This window comes from Mustela putorius, unplaced genomic scaffold, assembly GCF_011764305.1.
Source record: "Mustela putorius furo isolate JIRA1106 unplaced genomic scaffold, ASM1176430v1.1 tig00003845_pilon_pilon_pilon, whole genome shotgun sequence".
Classification (NCBI taxonomy): Eukaryota; Metazoa; Chordata; class Mammalia; order Carnivora; family Mustelidae; genus Mustela; species Mustela putorius.
Window position 1 is genome coordinate 69,928,454 of NW_025421998.1, and position 19,471 is coordinate 69,947,924.

Below are 19,471 nucleotides of genomic sequence, written 5' to 3' on the forward strand. Positions count from 1 at the left end.
TATCAATTGGTAAATAGACACGGGCTAAAGCTCCCAGAATGCCCTTTTATCACTCCAGCCGCCTCAGCCCTAGGGAGCCCTGGTCAGCACTAGAGGAAAATAGCTCTGTAACTGGTCAAGGCTCCAGCATGCCTGAGGCTGTCCTATATGTCTCCCATCCTCCCTCTGCTTCTCACCATCAGTGATACTATGAGTAGGCTCAGACATGAGCCTCTCTGGGAGAAGGACTGCCGTCCTCTGGGGAAATCTGCCTGGTGCATACCAGGCCACCCCAAGGCTGTAGTGTCCTGCCGCCTACTGCCAGGAATCCCCTGTACTTGGCCTCTCTGGGTCCATAGTATGCAATAATGGTTGAAATATTTTGACTAGTCCCATGATCACAGCCATTCTATCTGCTCCTAAATCTCTGCCACTTTAAACAAGGAGATACCAGGGGGTTGTACTTACTGAAATGGTTGTGTAATGGACCCCAATATCACTTCTCTACATTCTCCTTCTCACCACTGGATGAACTGCAATTCGCAAAGAAAGGTAATGTTGAACTGGAGGGGAGGTGGCTTCTAGGCACTTTGGCTGTGTCTCCTCAACTGTTAGTCAATGAACCAAACCCATTCACTGGGGCTCAAGCACTGTGTTCCTTGGAGGGCTGAGACCATGGCATCTTTGTTCCATCTGAGTGCTCCTCTAAAACAACTGACCATCACTAATATCTAGTGAAATTGCTAAATAACAGCGCTCCACCCCAAAAGGGCGGGGGAATGGGGCTTTTTTCTAACTCAGCACTCATACATGTAGATGGCTTCATTCTCGCTTTAAAGCGTGTTATGAAAATTAACAGGAAATTTTGGAAATTTGATCCAAGAATGTCCCACCCAAACATTTTCTTCACAGTCTGGTATATTATTTCAGACCCTAAATGGTGAAAAATGCCTTTTGAACATCATTCAACAACAAAGTGTGTGCTGATTTCTGTGGCATGCTGCTGAGCTGTTGCTAATGGCACCGCACTTGTGTGCCAGCTGGGAGCGGCTTTCCTTCAATTCCAGTGGGCTGGGCGCTTGCAGTCAAAATAGCTCAGTGCATTTTTTTCTCTACCACTTCCAAGCTGCATGCCTTGGGGAGCCACTTAGGCTTTCCAAGACTCAGCTATTTATCTGAAATGAAGTTGGTGTGGGGTTTAAAGGAATGTAAAAGGCCCAGCCCAATGGCTAACATGTAATAAGAACTCAGTCATTTGTTATTTTTGTTGTTTTAATGCTCTTAGGTATATCAGGGAGCCAAGGGGCTGCATGCAGGCAAAGTAATGGTGCATTTGGAAGGATATAGGGAAGGCTCAACCTTATTAAATAAGGTTGCCGGAAATTCTCCATTAGAGAAGCATTCTGTGGATAGTCACTTTTTTAAAACGCAAGAACCTTTCCGGGTACTCTATTAAACTGTTCGCACTAATTTGCATGGATAGGATGTGTCTCATTGGCCCAAAAATATAACATGTGAGTGTCCAGAGTTTTCCATCCCCCCGCAGATTGACAGTGACTGCGGAAGAAGAAAAAGAAGAAATACACTTAGAGAGAGAGATGAAGAGGTGGGGGAGGGCTCTGTGGCTGCGGAGCCCAAGGGTTCTCTGCCAGCTGGGCCTGAAGTCTGGGACCCACTTGAGGCTGTGTGGCCTGAGCATTGAGAGAGAGAGAGAGAGAGTGCTTTGGGTAAGCTCTAACCAGAGGAAACTGAAACAGTTAATATTTAAGAAGAAAGCTGATGGGAGAAGGCAAAAAAGGGGACTCGAAAGAATTCCTGCTGTGCTTGATACAGTCCTCGTTTCAGGTACGTTCTGCAGGTGTAAACGCTAAGATGGAGCTTGGGTTGCTCAAGGCTTACTCCTGACCCACACCCGGGGAAGGAAGTGGGCGGAAGCAGCTGGCGGGCCTACCCAGCCGCAGCCAATCACGTGAGGAGCTCTGGGCTGACACCGCCTCTTCCGGCCTGGGGCTGCCATGCCATGCTTTCCGCGGCCAGCCTCGCTCAGGGTCCGTGGGCGGCACGAAGACGGGACTGCCGGAGGCTGTCGGCTGACTGGACTCCCAGTGCTGAAGCGGAGGTGGGTGACACGGCTCTGTGACTACCATCTTCTCCCAGCGCAGGAGTCTCACTTCCGAACCCACTGGCAGTGCCGTTCTTCTCAGCTCTTCTATGGCGTCGTGGGCTTCTCTTCCTGAGGGAGACTTGGAAGGGGGCGGTGAGCAGACGAACGGCTCTTCATTGTCTTCCTACTTTGCTGTTGGTTCTAAGTTCCCTTCGCTTTCAGCTACCACTTCTGCTGCCCTCAGTGGCCTCCGTGGTGCTGTGACCTATCTACACTTTTATCCCCCCGAGAAGCCCGAGGTTCTGGTCACCATGCCCTTCTTAAGCTGGAGCAGCTACACCTAAGTGCCCAAGGGGGCTGCACCCATATTCCTGCCTGTCCCCATTGTGTGACAACAGGCCTACCTCCTTCTGATGATGAGAGGCAGCTACTGCAGTAAGTTCTCTCCCTCCTGCTGGTTCCTGGACACAGGGAGCTTAAGATGACTGGGTGACTCTTGCTAGGTCCCCTGGCAAAAGTGTGGCTGCTCAGGGTGCTAGGTCTCCCAACCCTGCAGAGCCCAGAACTGAGGAGTGACAGCCCCTGTGGCCGGGTCATTGAGATGAGTGGCATGTGAGTCCACTTCTGCTTCCACTCTTTATTTCTTGGTCCATCTCTTCTTTCTCTTGGAGACAGCATATAAAGCTCTTCCATCCTGGGAATATAATCTATTCCAGGCATTGGCACCCCGTCCCTTCAGCGTCATGCTCTTGACCTGGTGCTTCCAGCAGGCAGTTTCAACACTCTCAAGCTGGCTCCTTCCGAGGAATGCGGCACGTGCTGCAATCCCAGGATCATGGGCTGACTCCTGCTCCTCCTTTGCGGTGACGTGGTCCCATGATCTGACAGCATGGTATGTGGGATCTCTTACCAGTGGATGGAATATTCTCGAAGCCCTTGAGGGTGTTGCCTGGGGCCGACAGGTGGGAAAGGCAAATCTGTAGCCAGAACATGCATGTATTCCTGAACTGCTGGCTTTTCCAGGATTGAAGGGGCCCAATGTAGTTAGTTTGTTGCCAAGTTAGCTAGTTAATCTCTTTGGGTTATGATGCCTTATCAGAGGCTCGGTGGTGGTCTCTGTTGCTGGACATTCAGCAGTACCAGTAATTAACCTTAGACCTTTTCTCTTTACATTCAAAGTGAATGACCAGTAGCAAGATTGGTCTTGGTTAGTGAAAGTCCATGCTATTGGCCCAGATATTTACCTCCATCTTTGCCACTGTGGCCAAATGCCAGCACTGATCCCAGTGTTGATGACAAAAGCATCAACTGGCCTGACTGTTCTATCTACTTGATTGCTTATCGCCTTTTCTATGATAGATCCTGTCTGGTGGATGCCAACATTTGATACACAGATCTTAATAATTGGTGCCTTTGCCTGTATGTCTAACTACATTCTCTCTCCTAGACCTCTTTGTCCCCCATCTTCTGATATTTTTCCTCCCATGCCCCTGGCCAAAGGCTGGCCCTTTTGATACCACCTCTGAATCCATAAATATTCTAATCTTGATCCATTTCTCTTACTACACAAAATGAATAACCAGGTGTACCTAGTTGTTGAAGAGACTTTTTCCCATTACATATTCTTGCATCCTTTGTTGAAGATTTATCGATTATATAATTGTGGGTTTGTTTCTGGGCTCTCTGTTGTGTTACATTGGTCTATGTGTCTGTTTTTGTGCCATTGCCATATGGTTTTGATTACTACAGCTTGATACTATAACTTGAAATCTGGAATTGTGATACCTCCAGCTTCTTTCTTTTTCAAGATTGCTTTGGCTATTTGAGGTCTTTTGCGGTTCCATACAAGCTTTAGGATTGTTTATTCTAGTTCTGTGAAAGATGCTGTTGGTACTTGGATGGGGATTGCATTAAATTTGTAGATTGTTTTTGGGTAGTATGGACATTTTAACACTATTTCTTCATTCTATGTGTAAGGGATATATTTCCATTTGTGTTGTCTTCATTTTCTTTCATCAATAGTTTGTCATTTTCAGAGTACAGGTCTCTCACCTCCTTGGTTAAGTTTATCACTAGATATTTTATTTTCTTTGGTTCAATTATAAATGGAATTGTTTTCTTAGTTTCTCTTTCTGCTGGTTTCTTATTAGTGTATACAAATGCAATGGATTTCTGTACATTGATTTTGTATCCTGTGACCTTACTGAATTCATGGTCAGTTCCAGTAGTTTTCTGGTGGAGACTCTAGAGTTTTTTATATACAGTATCTTATCATCCAGAAATAGTGCATGTTTTGCTTCCTCTACCAATTTGGATGCCTTTCATTTCTTTTCCTTGTCTGATTGCTGTTGCTAGGATTTCCAGTACTGTATTGAATAGAAGTGGTGCACATGGACAGCCTTGTCTTGTTCCTGATCTTAGTGGAAATGCTCTCACTTTTCCTCATTGAGTATGATGTTAGCTATGAGTTTTTATTTTTTGTTTAAAATATTTAGTTATTTATTTATTAGAGAGAAAGAGAGTATGCATGCAAGCAGAGGGAAAGAATCTCCAAGCAGACTCTCCAGTGAGCCTGGAGCCCAACACAGGACTTGCTCCCACAACCCATGAGATCATGACCTGAGTGGAAACCAAAATTTGGAAGCTCAACCAACTGAGCCACCCAGGAACCCCCAGCTGTGGGTTTTTAATGTGTGACCTTTATTATATTGAGGTATGTTTCCTCTAAACCTACTTTGCTGAGGGTTTTTACCATGAATAGATGTTGTACTTTGTCAAATGCTTTTTCTGCATCTGTTGAAATGATCATAGTCATATGGTTTTTATCTTTTCTCTTATTGATGTGGTGGTATATCATGTTGATAGATTTGTGAATACTGAGCTACCCAGGCATCCTGGCAGCAAATCCCTGACCAGAGTTATCTCTGAAAGGTATTGCCAATTAAGAGAAGGAGGTACATTTACATTTTCATTTCTTTTCCTTGTCTGATTGCTGTTGCTATGATTTCCAGTTTTTAGGTTTGGTTTTTTTAAGATTTATCTTTCAATATTTGGACTTTAGGTAAACACCTATTAGGTAAACACCTTGGAGAGGTTAATGGTATCTGAGAGATGTTTGTGGCTGTAGCATTGGTAGTCCAACTTCCCATGGATATGAAGAAACTTTCCTATCTACTGTAGCCAAGGGATGTGCAACTCCCTAACACCTTTGACATATGAGCTAACCCACCCACATGCCTACTTACCTATTTATCCATCCATCCACGTAGCCGGTTAACATTTACCAGTACCTACTGTCTGTTAGACCCTGTGTAATTGGTGGAAACACAATGGAAAACACAGTGGTCACCATCCTTATCTGGAAGCTTATGGTGTAATTGTGAGGCAATCAAATAAAAAGGCCTTTGCAACACAATGTGATTCTGGTGCTATGAGAAGTGAGCATAGGGATTATGAATGAATATAGGTCTACTCTGATAATCAGTCCAAACAGTGCTCACCTCATCCAAACCTCTTTTTATATAGGTGGTCTCCCTCATTTTCTTTCTTCCTCTTGCTCCCAAATAACCATTTTTTCTTACCCAGTTAACTTTAAGATGAGTAATAAGTAAAGGAGTAATAGGAATATAAAATTCTTACTCTATATAAAGCATTTTAATAAAGTATGCTTAGAATATTGTAATTTTATATCAGATCCTTGCTGCTATATTATACATAAATGAGCATACTGTCAAGATCACAGTCACATGAATGTTCTAGAAACATTGTTGCAAGAAGCTCAAGTTCGGGCGCCTGGGTGGCTCAGTGGTTAAGCCGCTGCCTTCGGCTCAGGTCATGATCTCGGGGTCCTGGGATCGAGTCCCGCATCGGGCTCTCTGCTCGGCAGGGAGCCTGCTTCCTCCTCTCTCTCTCTCTCTGCCTGCCTCTCTGCCTACTTGTGATTTCTCTCTGTCAAATAAATAAATAAAATCTTAAAAAAAAAAAAAAGAAGCTCAAGTTCATTGAAATAATTGGATTAATTACCTTCTCTTCTGAGACTGGAGATTTTTCTTTCCCTGGTCATTCTCTTTAGAAAAGTTTTATTGCCTAGCCCTATCCATCTGTCTCCATCTGTCTTAGATGGTTGGTTTGGGTTTTCCTTGGTGGTTTTAGCAGTTCCGGAAACTCGTTTGCCATTATTTCTTCAGTTCTATTATGATTTGAGGTACTTTGAAAGAAGAATGGTTTGTTGCTGCCTGCATATACTGACCACATCCTCACCTGTGTCAGTGCACTTCACAGTTCCTTTTTCACCACATCATCAATCTCTGTAATAATGACTGAGTTTTTAAGGATTACAGGGGCATTTTTTTTTTAATTATTTACTTATTTGAGAGAGAGGGAATGAAATAGAGAGAGCATGAGAGGAGAGAAGTCAGCAGGAGAAGCAGATTTCCTACCGAGCAGGGAGCCCAATGTGGGACTCCAGGATCATGACCTGAGCCAAAGGTAGTTACCCAACCAAATGGGTCACCCAGGCACCCTACAGGGGCATTTTTACTTTTTTTTTTTTTTTTTAAACTGATGTTGTCTCCCAATTTAATAGAAACCTGGTATTCATACTTAAAGACATGGGCAATTTCTAAGATTTTGAATTCTTTGAAGTAGGATATTGCAGGAAGTATGCTATTTCTAGTTTTCTTTATAATATCTTAACATTTAAAAATTAGAAATGAGAAGAATTTAAGAAATACTATATAGATCTGCATTGAGAGATGAGGAGAAGGGCAACTGAGTGCTATTGATTTATAGGAGAAATTTAAATATTATGTTATCATTTCTGCAGTAAAGACCCCACTATAATGTTTGAACATGAGATCAGATGTCATAGTTTGTTTCCAGTGTAAGTACTGCTTTAAAAAGGTTTTAAAAATTCCAGTTGTTTCTGCTTTAGCAGAATGGTTTCTTCAAATTCAAACTAATTTAGGGAAAAAACCCTAAAAACTTTAAATACTCAAGAAAGATTTCTTTTTTTTTTTTTTTAAAGATTTATTTATTTATTTATTTATTTGACAGAGAGAAATCACAAGTAGATGGAGAGGCAGGCAGAGAGAGAGAGAGGGAAGCAGGCTCCCTGCTGAGCAGAGAGCCCAATGCAGGACTCAATCCCAGGACCCTGAGATCATGACCCGAGCCAAAGGCAGCGGCTTAACCCACTGAGCCACCCAGGTGCCCTCAAGAAAGATTTCTAATTTGTTACTACTGTCAGTAGCACTCAAATTATTTAAAAATCTTGACTATGACTACATAGTATGTTTATATTGAAATGATGTGCAAGAAAAAGATGTATAGAATAAATATAAAATATATTGTGGGCATGCCTGGGTGGCTCAGTAGGTTAAGTTAGGTGTCTAACTCTTAGGTTTCAGCTTAGACCACGATCCTGAGATGGAGCCGAGATGGAGCCTCATGTCAGGCTCTGTGCTCAGTGGGGAGCCTGCTTGAGTTTCTGTACCTTTCCTGCTGCCCCACCCCCCGCTCTCTCTCTCTCAAATAAATAAATAAATCTTCAAAAATTACTTTGTAAATTTTTAAACTTAATATAATTTTACTTTGTTTTATTTTATTATTCTTCCAAACTTCACCAAACCATTGCTCAGCTATGTGGATATGCATAATAATAATTTTTAATTCTATGTGTTTTATATTTTGCCAACTTTCTTTCTATTTTTTTTTTTTTAAGATTTTTAAAATTTATTTGACAGACAGAGGTCACAAGTAGGCAGAGAGAGATGGGTGGAAGCAGGCTCCTTGCTGAGCAGAGAGCCTGATGTGGGGTTCAATCCCAGGACCCTTGTATCATGACCTTAGCCAAAGGCAGAGGCTTTAACCTACTGAGCCACCCAGGCAACCCTATTATGTCAACTTTCAAATTTTGCCCTTATTTATCTTTTTTGTCTTTAAGAAAGTTTATTTGTCAAGGTAGGGGAAGAGAACATATTTTATTTAACAGTTTGTTAGCTTGATTTATAGCTTTTACATTTGTAGACCTGTATTTTTATTCTTGTCCCAGTTTCCACAAATGCTGGAGAAAAGCCTACCTCATTCCTTAATTCAAAAAGAAAAAAAAAAAGCCATGGTATTTACGGATTCTAAATATTTTTAAAAAAATTAGAAGAAGGCACATATTAAAAATTCTGAATGCCACCCTAATCCCATCCACCACATTTTCACCTCTGCCTGTAAACCCTTTCCCAGGTAGCCCCATTTATTTTCCTACGTCATATACACAAATAAAGCCATATGTAAATGTGGATTCTTAATTACCATCTTCCTTTTTACAGAAATGCTAGCATACCTTGTATGTCACTCTAAACTTTTTTTTTTCCACTTAATATATATTGGAAATCTTTTCTTAATAGTACATGGGCAGTTTCTCAATCTTTTAAAACCACTGTATAGCATGCCATTGTATGAATGTACTTTTTTTTTTTTTAAGATTTTGTTTATCTATTTGACAGACAGAGATCACAAGTAGGCAGAACAGCAGGCAGAGAGAGGAAGGGAAGCAGGTTCCCCACTGAGCAGAGAGCCCGATGAGATGCTCGATCCCAGGACCTGAGATCATGACCTGAGCTGAAGGCAGAGGCTTTAACCCACTGAGCCACCCAGGAGCCCCGTATGAATGTACTTTAATAATTATTTAGTCCCATGTGGAGAAGCACATTTGGATTATTTCCCATCAGTTACTATTACAAACAAAACTACATCAACTAGACTTCTACATTTATCATTTTGTTTGGGTGCAAGTCAATCTGTGGAGAAAAAATTACAGGAAGCAGGAATGTAGTATGAAAAGGTAAGGTTGTGTTTCTGTGCTGGGATGGGGGCATTCTTCCTTGTTTAGAACCGCCCCGCTCATTGTAGCATGTTGACCTTTACTATTCCTCTCCAGTATGTGCCAAAAGCACCCTCTGTCCCAGAGCTCAGCTAATGTGGCTCTCCCACCTTTCCAGCTGCCTCTGAGGAGCTATCCCCCCAAATATACTAACTGGCCATTTGTAGGGAACTGGTTAGATATATTAGGATATATACTTATTATCAATATGATCTGTTCCATAGTTAAATCTTCTCAAATGCTAGGCCCTTTTCTGAGTACTTTTAAGTATTGATATACACTTGATACACTCCTATGAGATAGATAGTGGTATTACTGCCATTTTATAGATGTAGAAACTGTTGCCTTGCTCCAGGCCACAGAGCTGATTGTCTGGGAACCAGGAGTTGAACCCAGGCAGACTGACTCCAAAGTCCATGTGTGACCTATCTCTTAGGCATGAGGCACAAAATACTCTAAGTGTATTTAACATGATTGAATTGTACACTTAAAACAGGTTCATGTGCTAAACTGTAGGTATATTTTACCACATTAAAAAAATTTGTTAAAACAAGAGTGAGACAGATCTATACAACCTAATCTGGAGAGAAAAAGCAATGAAGAGGCAAGTAAGGGGAAAAGGGTAGAACAGTATGTAAAGGATACCTACAGTTTCATTGTTGAAATAACTTTGTTCTGTGTGTAATGTGGAAACATATAAAATATGTGTTTATAAGTAAGGAATTATATGCACAGAAAAAAGTCTAAAAGAAACATCCGGTTGTTAACTGTGACTTCATGTAGTTAGAGGCGTTAGAGAAGAAGAATGTTTTACTTCATCCTTGTCATTCACAGTGAGTGAATATTTCTTTGGGAATCAAATAAGCAGAGAAGATATAAGCCCCTCCCAAAGACACCTTATCACAATATCCAGCACCCCCATCTGTTCCAGGGGCTTTATGTCCTAGATCCTCTACTTTACCTCACGGACAAGAGCCAGTGCTTATTGGTCAGTTGGTCTGACATTGCTATACAGAAATCTGTTTCTGTGTTTACCCAGCACGGGACCTTGGAATTTCTTTGTCTTCTTCCTTTATATATTGTCTATTTAGAAATACTCCAAGGGCTGATTATAAAATGGGTGCTTAATATTTCACCAATATATTTATGTGTAAAGCAGCTTACAGTTTTAATTAAAAGCAGCTGCTAGTGTGGGACACAGATAATACAAGTGGTGGGACACATCTGGCAGTGTTTTCCCAAAGATCATGTGACCTCATGATATAATAAAGTAAATCTTTTGGTCATATTTTAACCTTTTGTTTATGAGCCCAAATTATAATTTTTCTGGGCTATAGAACCCTCTGGGTTATTGAGATAGGTTGGGAGTTTGGCTCTAATGTGAATGCTTTCTAACACCTGTGTTCATATACCCTCCATCTCAGTGATGGCTGTTATTTCTTGCCAACAAATGTGGACGCTATGTTCTTTCCTGTGCTCCTTATCACAACATCCCTCACCACCAGCGCTGGTCCACTAGTACTCTTCAGCCTATTTGACTTCTTTTTCTCTTCTCCAGTACTCACCTGTACTTCTCAGTTTGGTACCGTCAGGCCAACTATGAGAGTGCTGTGTGTGACTAGTCACAGACAAAGTGCTCTCAACAGGGTTCTTCATCTGCTTGAAATGCTCCAGTGAGTATCCATTCCACCCAGGTCCTTCCGTGGCCCTAAGAAACCCTATATATGAACTGCACCCCCCCCCTTACCTCATTCTCTCTGCCTCTCTTTTGCTTGCTTACTCTGATGTCAGCACATGGGCCTCCCTGCCGCTCCTTGCACATGCCAGGTACGGTCCCAACTCAGGGACTTTGCAGTTGCTGCCCTCCTGCTTGGAACGCTCTTCTTGGTGCTGCCTGACTCACTCATCTCTTTCTGGTGTTTGTTCAAATGTGGCATTTCCACAGTGAAATCTTCCCTGACAACTGCAGTCCACTCAATGCCCCATCTTTATTCTTTTTTTCTCCTTTATTTTCTCCCCTAGTAGGGATTTTATCTCTTTTATACACTGATGAATTCCTGGCATCTTCATTATTAGCAATTAGTTACATTAAATATTTCAGGAATGATTTTATTATACCTTTTAGTATCATGGGTCTTCAGGTTGTCTAAGCCATTTTCATTGCAGCTTGGTCTTTGAGGTCTTTTTATTTTCTCTGTTAAGTGTGTGTGAGAGAGAGAGAGAGAGAGAGAGATAGCTATTACAGATGGTTGAAGTAACTGATTATTCTACGATGACTCCTGGGGCAGGAAGCTGAAAAGGAAAATCCTCAAAGAGAAGGATTATGAGGGTCAGTCACATTAAGTCAAGGGGAAGGTAGAAACAAAGCAGGCCACATCCCAACGGACTTTGGGGAATTTCAGAAGTCTCTGTGTCCCACATGCCCAAATCTAGCCTCAGGCTAGAACAGGGTCATTTATGTTAATACTGGTATCTCTGATAGAAGCCCTCCAGGGTTATACTGGCAGGGGCAGCTTACCCCAGTTTCCCTAGTTGTAACAGGTTTTAATTCAGGCAGTCATCAGAATTGAGCCCTCTTGGCACTAATTTCTTAAAAGAGAGCTCGACTTTTAGGGGTACAGTGAGTCAAAGTAAAAGGCCTTAAATAGCCACCCACTCCTTTATGCTCACATCTGAGGGTAGGGTATTTTTCCTGGATGACTCTGCTGTAGCCCAGGGTGGGTGAGGGGGGTTCTTCTGTGCAGAAACAGCAGGTGGTGTGGCAGATGCTCTTCCTCCTACCATCTTTGAGGCCATGCAGAACAGTCCCTTGACATAGTTGCAGGGAAGGCATGAAGAGCTGGGTCAGGTTTGACATGGCCTTTCTCAGGTAGGGGCCCCCCCAATGACTCATCTGCTGTCCTGGCATGATATGGTATGAATGACATTATTATAATGGGGTCTATTTCTCTACTTCAGAAGAGGAATATATTCTGAGATTGGTTAAATCCTGTATCTGGTTGACTCTAAGGGATTAAAAAAGGATAGCCCTTTTATGTCTCTGTTCATTTAAAAACAAAAAAAACCCACATGATTTCTGGATAATCTTTGATTTCTGTAAATGTGCTTAGCTGATTCTCCAGTCTTTCTTCCTCTATTGATTGAGTGCCTGTGGTACACAACACATGAGGTTATACTGTTGGTCAGAGGACCTTTGGAACACTTTTGTCCTTCTTAAACATAGTCATTTGATACAAGCCCTGTGGACATAATGTTTGTCAGAAATGGGCCATTTCCATGATACATTCTAAGATTGGATTTGCTAACATTTTGCATTTGCTAAGCACTAAGAAAAGAAGTTTAATAATTCCAATTATCAATGAAAATGAATAAAAATATAGCAATACAGATTACAGTACATTAATATAAATATGAGTTATGAAGCATATCTGGAGAAGAGAACATTTTTAAGATTATTTGTTCTAGGATTTGATACCTGAGACTTTATCTTTTAGATTCCCTCTATTCTCTCTTATTCTTTCCCTCTCTCTCGCTGCGTTGCAAAGTTTTTTGCTGACATTGAATTGCTATTTTCATCAAGTAGGGGTTGTTTGGTTTGTTTACTAGTTTACTTGCATAGTATTACAACTCTGTTCAAATATATATTGGTGTGATATTTTCTAAAGTGTTCTTAGACTATGATATATGTAAATTTTCCCTATGGATTCACACTCAAGGATGCATTGTTACTTAACATTATTCTACCTGTTGTTATAATCCACTAGTGACATGTGATATTTTTCTTTTATTATTATAGAAAACATAACTAAAATTGTAATTAAAGCAGTTGATTGAACGGTGTATAAAATATATAACATAACAATCTCATACTTAGGTATTACTGATTATAATTCAACATAATGAACTATTTTTAAATTATTCATTGTTATTTATTTGCACTGAAAGAAAGCTTATTTTGAGGTTTTTGGCTCTCTGCCTAGACATTTTATTTTTTTTTTAATTTTTTAAAAAGATTTTATTTATTTATTTGACAGACAGAGATCACAAGTAAGCAGAGAGCAGGCAGAGAGAGAGAGAGAGAGGGGGAAGCAGGCTCCCTGCTGAGCAGAGAGCCCGATGTGGGGCTCGATCCCAGGACCCTGGGATCATGACCTGAGCCAAAGGCAGAGGCTTTAACCCACCGAGCCACCCAGGCGCCCAGCCTAGACATTTTAGTGTGGGAAATAAAACAATGCTGAATTCTGTAGTAGTATATATATGTATGTATATACACATACACATTTCATTTCTTTTCACAGATTTCCTCCCTGGATGAGACAAAAGTTCTACCTTACCAGTTAGAACTTGTTAGTGAAACTACTCATTTGGGTAGGGAAATCATGAAGTACATATAATGCCCTGAGGTTTAATAAGCAGTTTCTGGAAAGTTGCAAGGCTGTTGTTGGGTAGCTATTACTATGAGGATGTTATTATTTGATTAGCTCACTACAAGGGAGTCTTTTTCTGAGATCTAGCCCTGGATCACTGTCTGCATTTGAGAGTGTTCTCTCCTTAGTTGTAGGAGTAACCCAGCCATTCATTCTGGAAGATCAACCCAGGGATGTCGCTGTGTTATTCACATAGGAAAAAAAAAAAAAAATCACAGGTTTGCTTAACCCCTTTTATGCTGGTAAAAAGTGAATTTCCAATTCACAGTGTTGGTGAGCTTGTGGAAAAATTGGAACCCTCATACATTGCTGATTGATATGTAAAGTGGTGCAGCCACTTTGAAAAACAGTTTAGCGGCTCCTCAAAAAGTCGAATATAAAGGTCCCATATGACCCAGCAAGTCTACTCCTAGATATATAACCCAGAGAACTGAGAATTGAAAGCATATGTCCATGCAAAAACTTGTGCACAGGTGTTCATAGCAGCATTATTCATAATAGCCCAAAAGTGGAAACAACCCCGATGCGTATATCAACTGAGATAGGGATAAGGGGTGTTGTATCCAAAGAATCTGGCATTTTTTTTGCCACTGAGAAGGACTGAAGCACTGACACATGCTGTGATGTGGGTGAATCTTGAAAACATTATGCTAAGTGAAAGAAGTCAGTCACAAAAAGCTCCACATGGTATGATTCCTTTATATAAAGTGCCCAGAATAGGTAAATCTGTAGTTAGAAAGTAGACTAGTAGTTTCTAGGGGATGGAAGGAAGGGGATATTAGGGGTGACTGCTAATGAGTATAGGGTTTCTTTTTGGGATGATGAAAATATTTTGCAATTAGATAGTGACAATGGTTACACAGTTCTGGTGACTGTACTAAAAACCATTGAATTGTACAGTTAAAAACACTTATTCAACAGAAATAAAACATCCACACAGAGACATGCATGTGAATGTTTATAGCATTCATAATAGCCGCGAACTAAAAACTCAAATGACTATCATCTAGTGAATGGATAAACAGAATGTGATATACCCATAGAATGAAATACTATTCAGTGATATGTTAAAACAAAGTGCTGATAGTTGATGCAACATGGATGAATTTCAAAAACATGATGCTCAGTGAAAAAGGTAGGAACAAGAATCACATACTGTGTGATCCTATTTATTTATTTTTTTAATAAGATTTTATTTATTTATTTGACAGACAGAGATCACAAGTAGGCAGAGGGGCAGGCAGAGAGAGAGGAGGAAGCAGGCTCCCCGCTGAGCAGAGAGCCCGAGGCTGGGCTCAATCCCAGGACTCTGGGATCATGACCTGAGCTGAAGGCAGAGGCTTTAACCCATGAGCTACCCAGGCACCTCTGTGTGATCCTATTTAAAGAAAATATCCAGAAAAGGAAAATTTCTAGGCATAGAAATAAGATCTGTGGTTGCCTAGGGTAGTGGGGATTAAATGTAAATGGGCCCTGGGGAGCTTTATGGCTTGATGGAAACATCCTAAAGTCCTAAAGCTGGGTTTTGGTGATGATTGCATAACTCTAGATTTATCAACAGTCATTGACATAACTGTATAATGGGTGAATTTATGGTATATAAATTAGATTTCAAAAAAGTTGTTAAAAACCTCAACAATAGAATTGGCTATAAATTCCTTTAGACATTCCCCAGTTTCCTTGCTGTAAGGATGAATATTTTTTCTACATGCCATAGGGTATGAATGGATGTTTTGAGCAATACTAGCATCAGATTTCTCCTCAAGAAACTGATTTGAAAAGAACAAACCTCTCTTAGATGTCGCAATGCTAGTGTGTCCCTCAAGTAGTCAGATCCCTGTGTGTGTTCTGTCTGATATGTGATTCTTCCTTGTATATGCTATGCAGGCTCTGGGAAGCTTCTGATGGGGGAAGGAAGTGAAGACTAGAGGAGCCTCAAGACAATTCCCAATTCACAGAAATAAACACGTCCCTCCCTTCCATGTTAATGGAAATTTCCCCTAATTAAGGTTTCCTAAAACTAACACAAACTTCATTTATAGAGGCCCTTTGACCATTCTACTAGAGATACTGGTATGATTCAGGGCTGTCAAGAAAGAGCAACTTTCCCTGCATTGATCGAGCCCTGTATATAAATACCACACCAAAAAGGAACAAGTTGTGTACCATACACAAAAATGTCAAAAAACATACACACAAGCAGTTGTGCCCATGGAGGAAACCTGAGTTGAGGAATAACATATGAATGATTGTTTGGGGGTTTTCTATTAGTTTAAATGTGTCAGTGACCAAACCTTTTTTTATGCATAGTTGTCTATCATTCTTCTTTTTCTATTCAGACTCATTGCTTCTGCAGTTTTCTTCTCTTATTTACCAACTTTTCTCTTTCTTTTAGATCATACCTGTTAGTATACAAACAGGCTGTGCTATCCCTATTAAACAACAAAAACAACCTTTAAATTTTAAAAACCCTCTTGACCATACATCTCCCTCTGGCAGCTGTCCCATTTTTCTGCATCTTTTTTTTGGGCAAAACTCTCAAAAGACTTGTCTGTGCTCCCCAGTTCCAGTTTGGCTTGCCCAATCTACCAAAACTTGGCTTGTTGAGATCAATAAGCACTTCTACTCTGCTCATTCAATGGCCACCTCCTAGTCTTCCTTTTATTCGACCCATTAACCACACTTAATCTATGTGACACAGTTGATCACCCCTTCCTTCTTGAGACTATTCTTCCCTGGGCTTCAAGGGTACTGTACTCTTCTGGCTTCCCTTTTTTCCCTTCTCACTGTTTCTTTTTTGTTTCTTTCCTGGTTCCTTCTTATTGTCATGATCTCCAAACATTGGAAAGCTCTTGGCTTAGTCCACAGACCTGTGTTTGCCATCTATATTCACTCCTTTGGTGGTCTCATGCAGGCTCATGACTTTAAATACCGTCTGTGGACCATCTCAGAGGTCTGTGCTCCGCTCAGACCTCTTACCTCAACTCCGGATTCAAAGAGCCCAGTGTCTCCTGGACATACCTACCTGGATAAGATTTCTAAAGCATCTCACTCTTAAAATATTCAAGCCTGATCTGGCCCTCTATTAACTCTCTGACCTATTCTCTGTGGCTCCCTGGTGCCCGCTCACACTGCCCAGTGCTTTTCAAACATGCCAGGCATGCTTCCACAGCATTTGCTGTTCTCGCTTCTTGGAATACTGTTCCTCTCAATCCACATGGCTTGTTTCCTCTCCTCCTTCAGGGATTTGCTCAAAGATCCTGTTTTTACTAAGGCTTCTCCTGAATACTCTTTTAAGAAATAACAGCTCACGCATGTCTTAAACTTACGAGTAAGAAAAATAACAGCTCACGCTGCCTTAAGCCCTTTCTAACCTCCCTTCCTATCATTTTTTTTTTCCTGATAGCACTTAATCACCATCTCACATACTATTTATTTTTTTGCTGATTTCTTACTTATCTTCCCTCACTAGCTTGTAAATTCCATAAGAGCAGGGATTTTTAAAAATCACTCTTACTTTCTGTTCATCCCTTCTCTTCAGTTTTTAAAATCACTCTTACTTTCTGTGTCTAGAATAGTGCCTGGCGCGTAATGGGCATTCAATAAATATTGTTTGAATGAATAAATCTTAGAGTGCTTGGAAATGTAAAATTTCCTTTATGACTTAGGGTCATCTATATTTGGGTAGTCTTTTCTGACTGTCCCCTTTTCTTCTCCCATTCTCATCAGAGTGGAGTTTTACACTTTCTCTTCTCTCGTACTGCTGTTCCTTGAACGTACTTTCATGATTGGACCCTTCACACTGAGTTCTAATTTATTTGTAAGCATGTCTGCCTTCCTTTCCACACTGTAGGCTCTTTAGGGCAGCAACTGTATTTCATCCATTTCTAAGTCCCCACTACTTTGAATAGTTTCTGGAAGTGGTTAGACACCAGTTAAATGTCAGTTCGAATGAATTGCCCACACATAAAAGAGTAGGTGCAGACACAGAGTGTGGGACATTTGAGTCAAAGTGTGACTGAGTTTGTTGTTCTACTCTGTGCAGTTAATGTCACCCTCCTTTTCTCTCAGCTTACTGAATCATAGGATCAGAGTACTTCTGCTTGGCATGTGAAGTACAAGTAACTGGCTGTCTCCTCCACATTCTGCTCCCTCTACACAGTAGAATCTCCCTGTTTCTCACTTCCAAGAGTTAAGAACAGAGGCACAGCTCCTTGCCTTTCCTCTTTGCCTCCTTCTCTACTTACAGCACCCCCACCTCCAACTGAGGCTTCAGACAGGACTGCCCCATGCTGCTTCCGGCTCCCTTCTTCATCCCTTCAGTGCAGGATCCTCCAGGCTCTGCCCTGAGCCCCTTTCTCATTTCACATACTCTTTCTTGTCAATCTTGTCTAGCCCTCCACTTCCACCTATGGAAATACCATCAAACCTATGATTTTAGATAGAATTTAGGAATATTTAGTACTAAACACCTTCTAGACAACCCAAAATTTAGCTTCCCAAACTTAGCATTTGCAAACTGTCTTCACAATTTGTACCTTATCAGACTATTGCCAATATATTTTAGTATTCCTTAAAAACCAAGATGCCTTTTTTTCTTCATTTAGCCAAAGAAATAATGTCAGTGAAATCAGGGTTTTCTTGTGCAATATTTTTTTTTGGAAAACACCTGAAAATAAATATAAAATAGTAAAATGAGGTTTCTCTGTGGACCATCTAAAATCCTGAAGTGTACCATGCTTTGGGGAGCTTGGGTTTAACACAGCATTTTTACTTTGCAGAGGAGGCAGCCAAAGATCAAAGAGGTTTAACAACAAAACTTGGGTTGGCCATGAGCCTTGACTCCATCCTTGACCCCGTGATATTCAGCCCTGTACCCTCTCCAGAGCCAGAGACTAGTTTTCCTAATTCCCTGCTTTCATATCTCATTAGATATCCCAGCAACATGCTAGACTTGGTCCTAAACAACTCATTTTCCCCCCATTAAAAAGCTGTTCCTCGGGGTGCTTGGGTGGCTCAGAGGGTTAAAGCCTCTGCCTTCAGCTCAAGTCATGATCCCAGCGTCATGGAATCGAGCCCCGCATCAGGCTCTCGCCTTGGTGGGAGCCTGCTTCCTCCTCCCTCTGTCTCTGCCTCCCTCTCTCTCTGCCTGCCTCTCTGCCTACTTGTGGTCTCTCTCTGTCGAATAAATAAATAAAATCTTTAAAAAAAAAAAAAAAAAGCTGTTCCTCTTTTTGGCTTCTGTTGTTGCTACGCAGACCCCAAGCATCTGCTTGATGCTTCCACTCCTATATCCAACTGCTGAGATTGTCAGTTTTACTCCCTCATTATCTGACCTGTCAGTGGCAAAGCTGTCCTGTGAAACCCAGTGGCAGCCAGCTTTCTCACCTTTGAGTCCTCTTAGTACTTTGCATGTTTCAGTTGGTGGCATTTATTATATACTACCTCTCATCTTCATTTTATCTGTGAACTTATCTGCAAACTTTTTTTTTGAAGGAAGGATTTAATTATCATTGACTCTCCAGTCTCTTGCACATGTATACAGTGTTCTGTGTAAATGAATGTTTGAGTGAATGACTCAATCTATCAATCAATCAACAGATGAATGGATGAATGAGTTAACTGCAATTAAGGCAAGGTAAAAGCAGCATGGGAGCTATGATTTTAAAGTAATCATTTTGTTAGTACTTTGGTTGCAGATTTTTGGAAAACAACTTACACGTAGGTTTTCTTGATGTTTTATGAACTCAAAGGCAATGTTAGTATAGAATAAGTGGAACTTTTCTCAGGTGTGAAATATGAGCATTTTTAACTTGAAGAAAGCTATAAAAACCCAGCTTATTGGGATGCCTGAGTGGCTCAGTCGGTCAAGCTGCTGCCTTTGGCTCAGGTCATGATCCCAGGGTCCTGGGATCAAGTCCCGCATCAGGCTCCTTGCTTGGCAGGGAGCCTGCTTCTTTCTCTGCCTCTGCCTGCTGCTCTGCTTGTGCACTTGGAAGTGCGCTCGCTCTCTCTCTCTCTCTGACAAATAAATAAAATCTTTAAAAAAAATCCAGTTTATTATTGGTCACTGTGACTTATAAT

At 41.1% G+C, this 19,471-nt stretch overlaps 1 protein-coding gene across 1 annotated transcript in view; it reads left to right on the top strand.

The window, feature by feature from the left end:
- The first annotated feature begins 1,996 nt into the window (after nt 1-1,996).
- The window catches only part of IFRD1 (interferon related developmental regulator 1), a 95,712-nt gene continuing 78,237 nt past the window's right edge, over nt 1,997-19,471 (top strand). The window contains exon 1 of the mRNA XM_045062886.1: nt 1,997-2,098. The gene's annotated coding sequence lies outside the window, so the exon portion shown is untranslated. The remainder of the gene's footprint in view (nt 2,099-19,471) is intronic.